Genomic DNA, 13,777 nt, shown 5'->3' with positions numbered 1-13,777 from the left:
TAAGGCGTGATGACACTCCTTATTGCCTTTATTTGCTTCAATGGGTCCTTAAGCAAGGCCCTTTTTGCCTTATTGGCCTTTTTGGTTCGGGTAACCCTGGTCCATTCATCCTCTGACTCAGAGGCACTGCTCCCAGAGGTTCCTGTCTGATCTTCCAGGTTTTCCCGGACTCTGCGAGCCTGGGAATGGCTGGCAGAATGTGGGGACCTGGTCTCCTGTGTCCTGCGCCATTCAGAGGAGTCTTCAGATTCCTCCTTGCTGCCAGGATTTGATGGGTATCCCCCCCACTGACCTAACTGGGCAGAGGTTTTCAGGATGCCCTTAGTGGGCCTACTCTCCTGGGGTTCCCCACTAATTTGCACTGTGCTTGGGTGCCCATACCCGGATGCCCGCCCCTCCATTCCTGGGAGGTACTGGCCTCATACTTCCGGTTGGATAGTAATCTGCCAACCCCGTGGCCCTGGGCTCATGTGCGCGAGGGGACATGGGGGTGGCAGAGTCCAGGGACTGAGAGATATGAAGGCCTCTGGTACTAGGGCTCCTGAGGTTATGCTCAGGAGTTTCTCTCTCCCAGCGAACCTGGTCTCTATCCGCCCCTGCTCCCTGTTGCAATGCAAGAGCCTGCGCTTTCAGTTCCTCAGTTGAGGCCTTACTAGACTCTATCAGTCCCTCCTGCATCACTACCTGTTGTTGGAGCCTGTCATTGTGTTGACAGAGAGCCTCATTTTCTCTCTGTGCCTCCTGATTGGTCCTGGAGTACTGGGCCAGTCTTTGTTGCAGGAGGGTTACCCCCTGAGTCCCTTCCCTACTGGCCTGCTCCTTTCTTGCCAGAGCCTCCTCCACCCTCCTGGTGTGCTCTAACAAGTTCTGGTTTTCTTTTGGAGGTCACCCAGCCCCTGGAGGGCCAGGTGATTTTCTTCAATTTCCTTTTTTAAGTGGCAGACTTCCTGGCCTAAAGTGTCTCTTTCCTGACTAAGAGCCTGCATCTGTGCCGCCAGGTCGTCCCTCTGTCGTTGAAAGGCACCAGCTTTCTGGCGCTCTTCATCAAACTCTGCCTGGGTATCCAGGTCTTTCAGAATTAGTTTGTTGCTCTCTGCCTTCACTCTATCTAGATGACTTTGCAGGGTGGCTACCTGCTCTGTGCATGTCCTGTTAAAGTCTAATTGTTGCTCCAGCTTTTTCTGGCTCTGCAGTAGGGAGTCCAAACCTTCTTGGTACTCCTTTTGTAAGGCCAGAAATCTGGTATCCTGGTCAGCCTTTTCCTGTTGCAGGATGTCCATATCCTCTTTTATTTTAATGATATAATGCCTACTATCATTTTCTAACTCCTGGCTCCTCTGCAGCCTCTGCTCAGAAGAGACGAGGTCAGATTGGACCTTCTCTAACGCCATCTGTCGCCTATTTGCCAGATCTTGGCTTTCAGTACATTTATCCTGCATGTCTCCCATATATAGGTACAGGTATGCCGCTATCCTGGCAATCTTATTGTGTTCATCTTTGGCTTTAGGAGCCATATATAGTTCACTCAGGGCCACATGTAATGGACCCTGATCTCTCCATGTGTCTGACCCTGTTTCAGTGACCTGTTGCGCGATGGCCTGCAACCAGACCGTTTGGTCCTGGTGAGTCCACTCACCTCTCACAAATAGCTTATGTAAGAGGTGCTCCCTCGCTATTTTCATGTCTACCAAGGTCGTCATTCTAGAGATTGATCTCTGTCCTGACTTACAGAAATTAGTATTTTATTTTTGCAGAACAGACCTTTTCCTTAGAGTGTCCCTTTGAAGAGAGCTTTACAGCGTAAAACAGCGTGGTGATCCGACCGGATGTATGTATCCCATCAGTTAGCACACTGTATTAAGCTGCACAAGTGATAGATCTAACCCAGACATCCGGCTCGAGCCCCCAATTTGTAAGAAGATTCAATCCAGCACTACAGCCAAGTCAATGCCTAGCCTGGGATACTGAATGAAAAACCCTTATTGATATATCTTTATGTCCAGGTTCAGATTCTGGATGACAACCCCTGTATAACACCCCTCTCTTAGAATCCCCCTGACCCCACTGAGCCAAGAAGTAGATCTGTTTTGCAAGTTTAAAAGGTTTATTTGAAAAAAAATTAAACAGTATATATATATATCACACTTTTATAATGAATTAATAATTGAATATCACACTTAATCTGAGCAGTAATCAATAATGGATAGTCTGGCACTAGCACACTTCTTTATAATCAATGATGAGTGGGAATAGGATGGATAAGATAGCAACAATACTTTTATGGTTTCGAATAGATGCAATGTGGAATGAAAATGCAGTACAGAAAATAACTTGATAGGATTTCAGCAAAAGACAATGTAATCACTTTCTTGGACAATTCACCGCCCCCTTTAGCTGAGATTCTAAGCTTTCAGAGGAAAGTTAAGCCAAGTTCCTAGCCCAAACGGTTCCAGAGATACGGACGATTAAATAAAGGTAGTTTTTCGGATTTAAAGTAAACTCAAAATGACAGGTGACAGTTTTGCAGCTGCAGAATTGACAAATGACAGTGGTGCAGCTTTACAAATGACAGGTGACAGTTAGGAGGCAGTTCTGGTTATATTAAAATAGTTTGGATTAGATTATTTTAACTAAGAGATTGGTTCTGCACAGTTCTGCTAGGTACTCACAATATATTTTTGAAATAGGCCTCGCCACGGATCTGGTCAGGTTTTGGACTGGACTCCGGTTCTGGTCTCGGCACTTCACAGTGGTCTGGGTCAGCTCTCTGGTTCTGCTCACAGCGGTCTGGGTCACTCTGGATCTCTGGCCTCTGGTTCTGGATACTGCTCTGCTTTCTCTGGGTACAGCACTGCTTCTGGATCTTTCTGGCGCAGGGTTTCAGGCCAGAATCAACAGCTGAGCCCGGCTGTGAATAGTCTGCAAATGATTTTTGGGCCTGCTGACAAATACTTTTGCTTTCAGTGGGCCTTCTTGGTTCAAAGTTCTGTAGTCTCTGTTTAGCTTGGAAGTCTAAGTGTAGGATCTCTGGATGTGAAGTCGTCGGTCAGCATGCTCCGCAGCAAATGGAATTGAATGTCTCTACCTGTCCCAGCAGTCTCTTTTTATGTGTTTTGAAAATGGGTGTGTGCCTGGGCCTAGCAAAGCCTGCCCCTCTCTACTTGTCATTGGCCCAATTCTCCCCTCTCCCATGATTGGGGAAGGAAATGTGAGTCAGAGTGATGCTGTAGGTTTTATGGGTCAGAGGATCCTCCCCTGGTCAGTTTGCCCACACATCTATATTTGATTCAAATACATATTGCACAGATACACAGTTGTTTAAAATTACATGTACCCATCACATATCACATGAGGTATACTCTGTTCAAACTCTGCTCTTCCTGGGGGCTTGCATTCAGAAATGGCAACATTTTGCACTTTTTAACTGGTTTTGCAATATCGGACATTTACCCAAATTTACACACATGTGCGCAAGGAGTGTGGACATTAATTGATGAAGTGTCAGATTTTTAACATGCAGACATTTGGAGTGAAACCCTATTTTCCGCTAGCAACCCCCCAGATCATACCACCAGGTCCTAAAACCTCTTAAAATTCTGGCAGAAAAATCACAAGAATTATGGTATCATTTAGATAATTTTGACAAGTCCGCACCATGAGTTATACATCTTTCTTAAAATCATATTCTGGCCAACAGGGGTGTGTCTTCCCAGGTCACATGGTGGAGAAACCAGTCTATCCACTTTCTTTAAGCTCAGCCTGTCCTCAGAGGGGCTGCCCCTCCCCGTTTCTGCCAAGAGGAAGCCACTTTACGACCTCCCCTAATATAACTTCTGCCTGAGTCAAGGAAGGGCTTTGTTCAAAAGGAAGCCATTTACGATCCCCCCAATAAACCATCTGCCTGGGCCCAGGACAGGCCTTTGTTCAACTCCCTGTAGCTGCTCCACCCCTAATCTAAACAGAGAGGTGACAACTCCTTTTGGCAAGGGGAAGAGTGGCTGAGCAGGTTTTAACTCCTGTGGGGGTAGATGTCAGGCAGAATTCAGTTTCATTAAGCCAGGTTTCAGCTAAATGTCACTTTTTGTCCCCCAGTTTAAGTCTATTACAATTTTTACATACACATTAAATAATTACTTCCTTCAAGTCATTTCAGAGTATAGTTTTACATTGTATCCACCTCTAGGCAAGTCTTTCCTTGGTCTGGTTTTGTTTCATTTGTTCAGTTTTACACAAACGTCTGGTGGTTTTAAAACGCCGGCTTTCTGATAGTGGTGAGTACTGGTAATGCAACTATTTTTGGGATTTAAGAAAATGAATTCCCCCACAGTTCTAGGTTGCTTTTGGCAATCAGCATTGCCATTCCCAATGGTTTCAGGCGACTGTGTGGGTAGCCCAATGGTGGTTTTAGGCAGTGCCCTCCTGTGCTCACAACATAGGCAAAAATGGGTGGCAGCCTATTCTTCATGCATTTCCCTGTGCATTTTCTGGGAAGTTCTGGCCATCATGATGTTTTCCATGCCAGTACTGCACAGTTTTCCTATTCTGGCGTACATGTGGGCTTTTTGGCCATCTTGGATTTTCTAAGCCCACAGCACCAAATGTTGCAGCATGATAGCTCAAACGTGGGTCAGGACACAACATGGCAGCCGTTAGTTTGAGTAACAACACAAAAGAAGGACTTGGCCACTGCCCCCTTTATCTTGACCTTCCCACCCACCATTCCCACAGTATCTGCATAGAAACTGTGTCGGCTTGAGTGTTGATAAAAGCACATGATTAAAGAGCATGATATATTTTAAGGGTTCAATGTGTTTATAAAGACTGAAAAAATTATGACAGTGTTGTCGATGTTTTCATTATTTTAATTTAAATGCACCAAACACACTCCCCAACATATTTTAGGACTGGTGTAATTGTATATACCAACTCCAGTCCTAGAATATGTGTGCAAAGGGTTGAGCATTTAAATAAAAGAATGAAAATATCAAAAACACTGTCGCTATTTTTTCATTCGTTATAAAGACTGCATAACATATGAAGTAATACTGATGCAATTATGTAGTTTAATGTTACATTTGTACAATGAACTTGATCATTATTGGCACTTAGTGTGAAAAGTTGAGCATCTCAACTATAACACACGTACATAACACAGGAGCTCTTGTTCTGTTTGACATTACATGCCTTGCTATGTACCTTTCTCTCCACCTGTGCATATGTCACAAGCAGGTAATGCGTAGGCTGGTACCTGGAAGGTTGGGAGTTCGAGCCCATCCCAAGATGGCAGCATTCTGAACATTTAATAATTTAAATATTGGGAGCTAAACTTAGCATTGATAAGCAGCAAAGACTATGTAGACTGTGTGGGGCAGCAGTCATAGAATCTGCAAAACATATTACATGTCATTGTGAAAGTCTCGACTTTTTGAGAAGAAGATATTTGTTGGCATATGATAATGCAAGTATCAATTTAAATATGAATGAAATATGGGAAGGCCTGATACATAGAAATGATATGAATTTGATTTTTCACATGATGAAATTTTATGAGCTCATTCTATCTATTCTAATGGATTTTTTTTTTTATAACAATTGATTCCTATGTAGGTTTTTTAAATTTGATATGTCTGTTTCTAAATTAAATGTTTTTTAGAGTTGTCTTTTTATATGTAACGCCTTTGTTGGCTATGCACATATTAATCGATAAATGCATAAATAATGCATATTTAGTCGGTGATTTAGAAAACTGGGTCTGTCACCCCCTGTTTACGCAAAACCAGGACGGGGTTTATAAAACTAAAAAACTCTCAGCACGGGGGGACAGAGGTCCCAATCCCCGGACAGTCCCGGCAAAACCGTGACACCTGGTCATCTCATTTAAATGCAGTCAACTTGATCATCCATAGAGTGCACATTAAAAAGAAAGCCCCATGATGGCTAGAGCAAGCACTCTGTGTAATTTAGCAGCACCTTTACAACTACTGTGGCAAAATAACCCAGACATGAAATGCATCACCATCTAAGTTTCTGATGTCCAATCATAGAACCTCGTGCGCCCAAAGACATGGATTCCATGCCCAGACAACACACCTGCAAAATCCTATTTACATTTCTATACTCCTCGCCATCAGTGGTGTGTGTGACGATGAGGCCTCCCTCATCTTCCTTAATGTGACAATATGCATCCTGCCAGAAACAGTAAATAGGCGACGTTATTTAAATTAAAGACAGCAAGCCAAGCCAGCCGCTGCGCCCCTCCATTTATTTCCTTACTGTACAAACACAGCGTTGTTGTGATGCAAGCATTCACTTTTTCAATCGTTTTTGCTTCTGCCACCCACCTTTTATTGCCTTGAAACGCACACATCTTCTCATTGTGTCATGCAAATGAATGCACAGCTGGACAGTTTTCAACTGCCCGGTGTTTTGCTTCTTTTGCGTTTGGCAGTTTTAGTTCCGTCTCCTGGGAGGCAGCCATTCTTTTCCTGCTATCTTTCCTACAAAGGAGGCCACCGGGAACGGAGGCAATCGATTCGTCTTGTGTTTATTTCTTTTTCTGCGCGTCCCAGGAGGCGGCCCCGCCAATACTTCTTGTTTTAAGGCAAAGGATGCTCGAGAGCAGCAGGTCTAACATGTTCGTCTTCTGTGGGGTGCAATGAGCTGGCACTGGGCCCATTCCACATCAGTGCCTAGAGGCTGATTCCAAAGTAAGGCCATTCTAGGCAGCTGCCTGGACCGCCACCAGGAGAAGGGGACGTGTTTCCTCATTATCCATCCTGGCTGCCAAAATGCGAATTAGCATGGGGTGGCATAAATCCAGGGCTTCAAGTGGGCTGGGGCTCGCCGGGCATAACAATTGTGTCTGAGATGGGGCACTGCCGGGTTCCCTAAAGTCCCCTGTTAATCCCAGCCCATCAGGCCATAGAAGCCTGGGAGAGTGATGATCGATGCAAATGGGAGCCTGGTGGCGCCACAAGTAAGAGAGGAAAAACGTACCTGACTGGAAGCCACCGTTAGGCCACAGCCCTTCCAGGCCACTCACATTAAGAGAGTCGGCTCGATTTCGCATGCCCCTTAAGGCACTGCGCAAATCCTTGCACAGGTCGTGGCACTAACAGGGTGTGTTGTTTAGGATGGACTTTGTTAGTGATGCTGCAGTCACTTGCTACCCCCATTGCAGGCCAAGAGTAGCATAGAACATTGCAGCCAGTGGTACTGCGACTGTGCAATGGAGATAGGATGGTAGCGATGGTGCTAGATGGAGGAGGCCAATATGTAAAAGGGAAATGCGCTTGTCCTTCAGTGATAGAACTAAAATGAAGCAGTGCAATGTCTCCTTTTAGGCAGTGTGTTTGGACGAGTGACATGGCGCACTATATTTTCCTTGTGGGGCACAGATGTTCCACAAAACTCATTGAAATTATCTGTGTGTCATATGCTACATAAAGGAGACTTGGGCCCTCATTAAAGAGAAGTTGCACTGGTGCAAGTTCCATTTTCACGGTATTAGCAATGGGCCAATTAATGTCCAGATGTATAAAAAGACCCTCCCGTTCCTAGTTATAATGCCAGCAAAAAATGCCCTTGCACTAGTGCAAAGATTCTGTAATGAGGATGCAGAGGAGGAGCCACGTACCCCCAATCCACCTGCCCCGCCTACATTACCTGAGAAGTATGAACCAAAGTATGTGACGTATACTACACCAATCAGAACGCAGGAAGAAGAGCAACGCCTCTGTGGAGTACCCATAAGAATACCCATACCAAAAAGAATATGGGAAGTGAAGTACCCATTGAGGAAACTATACCTACATCCACGACAATGTGATGGACATTTGAATGCGATTCCTAATGAAACAAAGAAACTGAATGACCAGGATGAATGGTGACGTCATGCGAAACTGAATTCGACTCCATACAGAAGATAACCAGACCAGGGAGGCAGACGAATTATGAAGAATAAAGAAGTACCAAGGATAAGTGACATCTTGGGATCAAGATAAAGAGACATATGCCATAAATATGATGAAGATACTTAGTTTAAATGTGTACAGATGCAACAAAACGCAAGCAGCAAAGCAATCATGAAGCTGGCCAAATGCTTATAGAGAATAGATTGCAGCAAATGACAACATATACATATATACCTCATAGATACATATGGATTAAATATAGAATGAATGTTCCACTACGTCTATAGCAGTCTTGAACAACGAGGAAGGCCTCAAATTCAGCATTGCAGTTACAAAAGCAACTGAATTAAACAGAATGTATTTCAGCTAAGGAGTTGGATGAACCACAAGAGCCAAGGTCTTAGAAACTAGAATTGGCTGACATTGGGCACAATTAATGTGAAAGAACAGAAGCTCCTGTTCAAGAGGGTCAAGTGAAAACAAAAGACGTCAGAGGACTATTAGAGAATAAAATCAAATACACGAAAAGGCTCAAATCGTGGTGTCCAGTCACATGATGGAAGAAAGTTGGACGCATGAGGAGATCACACCTGCGCATGGAAGTCAGACAGTACCCATACTCCTTAAAAAAACCCAGAGAACAGTACAGACTCAAGGACAACTTCAAACACTAATTGACACTGAACCATTGAGGTCATGATGGAGTGTACTTTTAATTGATGGGAAGCTAGTTTCAAGACAAGCTCAACCGCACCTGGTTGTTCGGTCTGCGTGCAGCTCACATAGTTGAGGTGGAAAGTTATTGACGAGGGTTAGAAGTCAACCAATTGTAAAGGGCCACGTAGTTGGGGGTCCTATAGTTTGTGTAGCCAATGGGACATTGTACATTTAGTGATGTTCATAGTGGCCATTTTTAAGGGAGGGCGTAGTTGCCCCACCTGTTGTTAAGTATCCAATTATTTCTCTTTGTTACTCTATACAGATAGAACACCTATGTTTAGTTATTCACTTAGACCTAATCCTGCTTCCTGATAGGTTTTAGAAGTTTGCCCCGTAGGATGGCGTGGGTATTGACACAGGTCAACACGCCAGCTATGATCAATTTTGGGTTTAAGAACCCAGCTTTTAAATGAAATGATTGAGAGTCGAGTATCGAGCGATTGCTGATGTTCGTTGTACTCCCTGTTTTAGTTACTTGCATTAAAACAAACTTTTGCCAAGCTATTTGTGTCATCTGAATTATTGATGTTTGATTAAAATCTGCATCCTCATCCATCTCAAGGGTATTGCTACTCATTTTAAAGGACTGGAAGTCACCAGTTCAAGGCCCCTAGTGTTCTCAATTTATTAATGACAGCCTTTTATTATTTTTATTATTATTGTATTTATTGAGGGCAGACATAGCTTCTAGAAGCAACAGAGCGCTTTACAGAAGTATACAACTTTAGAGATACCTTCATGTATTCCCAGGCCCTTCAGCGAGTGCCATGGCCACAGGCCTCAGAACACAAAAAACACACCATCTAGTGATGGGGGCAATGGGTTACTTGACTCACTTATGTCCCTTTGGGACCCATAAACACAGGGGCCCTGGCTGGACTCAGTCCTGGTGCCTTTGGTGCCAGGCTCATGTCGAGATGTGAGCAGGAACACTTTATTTCAGTGCAGGAGTGCTTTTACTTTATTTCAGCACAGGAGTGCTTTTATTTTACAAGAACTTTCCAGGAGCTGATACATCCGGTGCTTCGCGTTACTGTGCACTCGCGTGCAACGTGACGCTCACCGCTGCTTGGACAAGTTTACTTACCTTTGAAACCAGGCATTCTCCTGCATACTCACCTCCAGGAAACCAGTGCTTCATCGCTTCATCTGTTGACTCATCTCCTGACATCCAGTGATCTTGATCCGGCGCCGCAGAACCGTGCTCCATATCCACGAACTCAGACCCTGTGAAGAAGAAGAAAGACAGGTTAGAACATCCGTCCTAGTGCCGCGCCGCTTTTGAACCCCTTGCGCCCCCTAGTTAACAACTTACCAGCTACTGTACCACTGCAGCTTCATTCCTCGTTCCCTCCGGCTGCCGCATCAAGCTCCGCATCTTCTGCCAGGAAGGCAACATCACCTGCAATGGAAGAAAGCAAAAGAGCAAACATCAAAAGTGGAACGGACAGCAATACAAGATAACAAACTTTACAATACAACAAAAACAGACGAGGAAAGACAAAGGCAAACAGGAAGACTTACCTTATGTATAGTGGCTTAGTCGCAGCAGGACTTGGTCCAGATCATACAAGCTCCCCTGCCAGAAGCAGCAGGACAGAGTGCTCGCTAAAACTAATCAACAGGTGAGCCTTCCAGGGACAGCGCATCCCACGGGTACCACGTTTTAAGAGAAGGGGTCTGGAAGGGGATCGCACATGCTGGCATACTCATGCCCCCTATTCTCCACGTAGGAGCAGTCCCGAGCAGCATCACCTATTACTACCAGTCACCACATGAGCGCAGAGGGCAAAGTCGGACCCGAGCAACCTCACGCTCGGGAGGGCTGCAACTTTGCCAACTGTGCCCCAATGCCTCCGCAGAGACCAGGTGAGCGTAACAGCAATGGTGCCACCTCTTAGTCTTTTTTTCATCCAATTGATGCTAGTGTTTGTGACTACTCCCCTGAAAGTACTGAGGGCTCTAGTGCTCATTTTGCTAAGTGAGCTTTCCATTGGTGTTTGTGTGTCTGCTTACATTTGACACCCAGAAAATATCCAACGTGGTGCCATTGCGGTTTTGCAAATTGCCATGCATGAGATGTGTGTGCTGCAAAGCTCCCTGGATCGCTTTTTCAATGGTGAGCTATTTAAGGCTGGTGCAGAGTGACTCTGACTGATCACCATAGTGCCCCCTGAATAGTAAGCTTTTCGCTTAACTTCTTCAGGGGAGGGGTGGCCGAAAAAGAACGGACCACGGCCAAAAAGTACACTGCCCCATCATCCACCGAATGACTGAAGCTCTCTGCCTGCTCTGGCTCAGCGTTAACTCCTGTGGTACCTTCACTCCCACCTTCATCATTCCCAGCTCCTCAGAGTAAGGTGCCTGCTGCTGTTAACAGAAATGCTGCCCTGGAAGGGCTGGACTGAGCACTGATCCTCAGCCAGCCCATCGAAGGCGAGAGAGATGCTCTGTTGTTAATTTAGGGCTGCCTCCCTGTGTGTGGTTGATGCCCTCCCCCTTCACTCTGAAGCCGGCCGCACCAACAGAGACAAGGCAATTGAAAAGCTCACATTAGCATAACCAAAAGACTTGTGAGCAGTTCCCTCCTATGGACCTCAGATAAACATGAGCTGTCTGCACCTACATGCCCCGTGCTCCCATGCAGGCCTGATAGCTCACCACATCAGGTGCATGCTTTTTAGATTCGTTCTTAATTTGCAGAGAACCTGTTCGAGTCCAGGCAGAGCCAAGACATTTTTAGTTTGGGCTATTAGGTGGCGTTTTAGCACCACCTATAAGCCAAAACTATTGCATTACAGTACAGATAGAGAGAAATGGCATCTGTCACAAAGCTTGAAGGTGTTGGTCGGTTATTAGCCCACACATTGACTGACGTTCAGCCCTATGGCCATTCCCACCAAGTTTCACTACCCCCCCCAACCCAAAACATCTCCTCATGGGAAATCTTTGAGCTCGCTTTAACCAAGCCTTACAATCAAACTTTGCATTCATGTGCCTGCCAGTTTTTTTTAAAAGCAGTCTTATGAGAGTTAATGGCGTAATTGTAGTTGTAAACGTGCTACTGGTGTAAAAATGTCTCAACAGGTGTGGCTTCAGCCACTCTCTTTATAAGCACTATGTGTGTCCTTCACTAAAGTCCTGTTAAAAACAAGCATTGGCAAAGCCAACTGTTTTGCCTTGTGCATAGGTATTAGACATTTGCCAGGCACTGCTATTAGGTGATCATGTACTTGCACCATTTTGCACCTGATACCATCAATAGGCATTTAAAACCACTATGGCAAGGCCTGGCAAGCGCTAGGCAAGTACCCAAACTGCTGGCATTGCCAATGCTTGTTTTCTGCTGTTGAGAAAATGCTCAACAACAGAAAATTATATTATCCATTAAAATGTGTAATATTAAGAAAAGTGCAGCAAGAACACCAATCCACTGCTGGCACTGCAATGCTAGCAATGGGCACAAAAGGCTTCATATTTTGTGGCCGCGCGCATGAGCACACACACGTTCAGCACGCTGTGTGTGCAGAGGAATAGTTGAAGATTGTTTCCCATGGAGTGCAGTTCCCTACCACCCAGGCTTCTGGTGGCCTCCCAGTCCACCCCTGAGCCCTGGTCAGAGATATTTCTTAACTCAGACTAGGCAGAACAACATCCAGTGCAGTACCACAAATATAGAATCAAGACTTCACCAAAAGACAAAACGTATACACACTATTCTCTCACGAGAGTCTTTCTGAGACCAGTCTATAATAGTCTGCTCCAAATGTGCATTGCATGTATAGCACATTGTCTCACCCTCGGCACTTTATGGACTGACAGCAGTGTAAAGTGCAACCAGTATAATCGAACCAAACCATAAAAGCATTAGTCAGTGGCCTAATTGGTCGTGTTCGTGAATAATGGCACCCATGCTAAATTAAAAGCGATTTGCTTCAGAGGTCCCTCAGTGAACCTCTACAACAGCCACCATAAAATAGCTGCCTATTATAAATGAGTTACTTACAATTACCGTGTGAAATATAGCAAGGGATTGCCCGCCTTTTGTGGGCAGATAGATTGTGAGGGAAGGTGACTGTCGAACGGCAACAGGGCCTTTCAACTTTTTTCAACTTTTTTTTTTTTGTTTTTATTTACTTGTGTGTAATCAAATGAAATGATTTTTACAAGAGAGAATCTTTCAATTTTTTCAGAAATTTTCTTTTTTTTGGTGTTTCCGAAGTTTTCGAAGGTCTAAGATAAAGTCTGTTGAGAAGATGACTTGGAACAACAGGTCTGTAGTGTAGCTAATTCCAGTCTTTAAGAAATTTTCCACAGAGTTTGTTGCCTAGTAGGAGAGGTTATACTTGGTCAGGCCCATCTGACGGCCGGACTTCCGAGACATATTGCTGCCCATTGACACTGATTTTGGTGAAGGCGGCCTCCATTAATTTAGCCGTAACAACAGCCCAACAAGATTTTTCCCCAGAGATCAGACGACACCACCATGTATCTTCTTCTATCAAGACAGAGTCAACCCATAATGGAGCCAAGAACGCGATACGCTCTTGGGTAAGAGCTTGGGACTTTAACAAGAGATGGCGAACTGTCTCGACGGAGTCTCGGATTTTGCATAGTCTGCAGGTTGTGGTGGTAGATAAACTTCTTATTCCCAGAATTTCTCTTGTGTGGACCAGATTGAGCCGTGCTCTTAGAAATGTAGAACAGAGCTTTTTGTCCGGAAATTTTGTGCAGTACGCCAGAGGAGATTTCAGCTTATTGTACATTGGAGGAAGGTGTTTTCAACTTTTTTGTTTAAAGGGGCCACGAGCCTCAGGAGAGCCCCCAGCAACTGTCCTCATGTTGGCAGTCATCAGTCTTGTGACAAATGACACAGCACACTAAAAGCTGCATTTGCTGGAGCCCTTCAGGGTGTTGCCTCGGACCTTTGTGGTGCCTTTTTACCGTGTTTTCTGTACATTAGCCCTTCGCTGACAAAGAACAATTACCAGATTTTCAGTGGACATTTAGTGTTTCAGCTCCCAGCCACCTTGCCGTCTTCTGATTTTCACTTGCTATTCACGCTGTGACTGTATTTCTGTGTCTCCTTTATAATGTATGAACCCCAGGGGTGGCTCAGGCTGTTGTTTCGGCTCTGAGAAAGG

The 13,777-nt window shown here is 44.9% G+C and overlaps 1 protein-coding gene across 7 annotated transcripts in view; it reads left to right on the top strand.

Moving 5' to 3' along the window:
• TRPM3 (transient receptor potential cation channel subfamily M member 3) overlaps positions 1–13,777 on the top strand; it is a 1,922,641-nt gene that overhangs the window by 671,161 nt on the left and 1,237,703 nt on the right. The gene's annotated exons all lie outside the window — the stretch shown is intronic.

Source organism: Ambystoma mexicanum, chromosome 6p, assembly GCF_040938575.1.
Source record: "Ambystoma mexicanum isolate Mex_15411 chromosome 6p, UKY_AmexF1_1, whole genome shotgun sequence".
Lineage (NCBI taxonomy): Eukaryota > Metazoa > Chordata > Amphibia > Caudata > Ambystomatidae > Ambystoma > Ambystoma mexicanum.
This window is presented reverse-complemented; position numbering and strand designations above follow the sequence as displayed.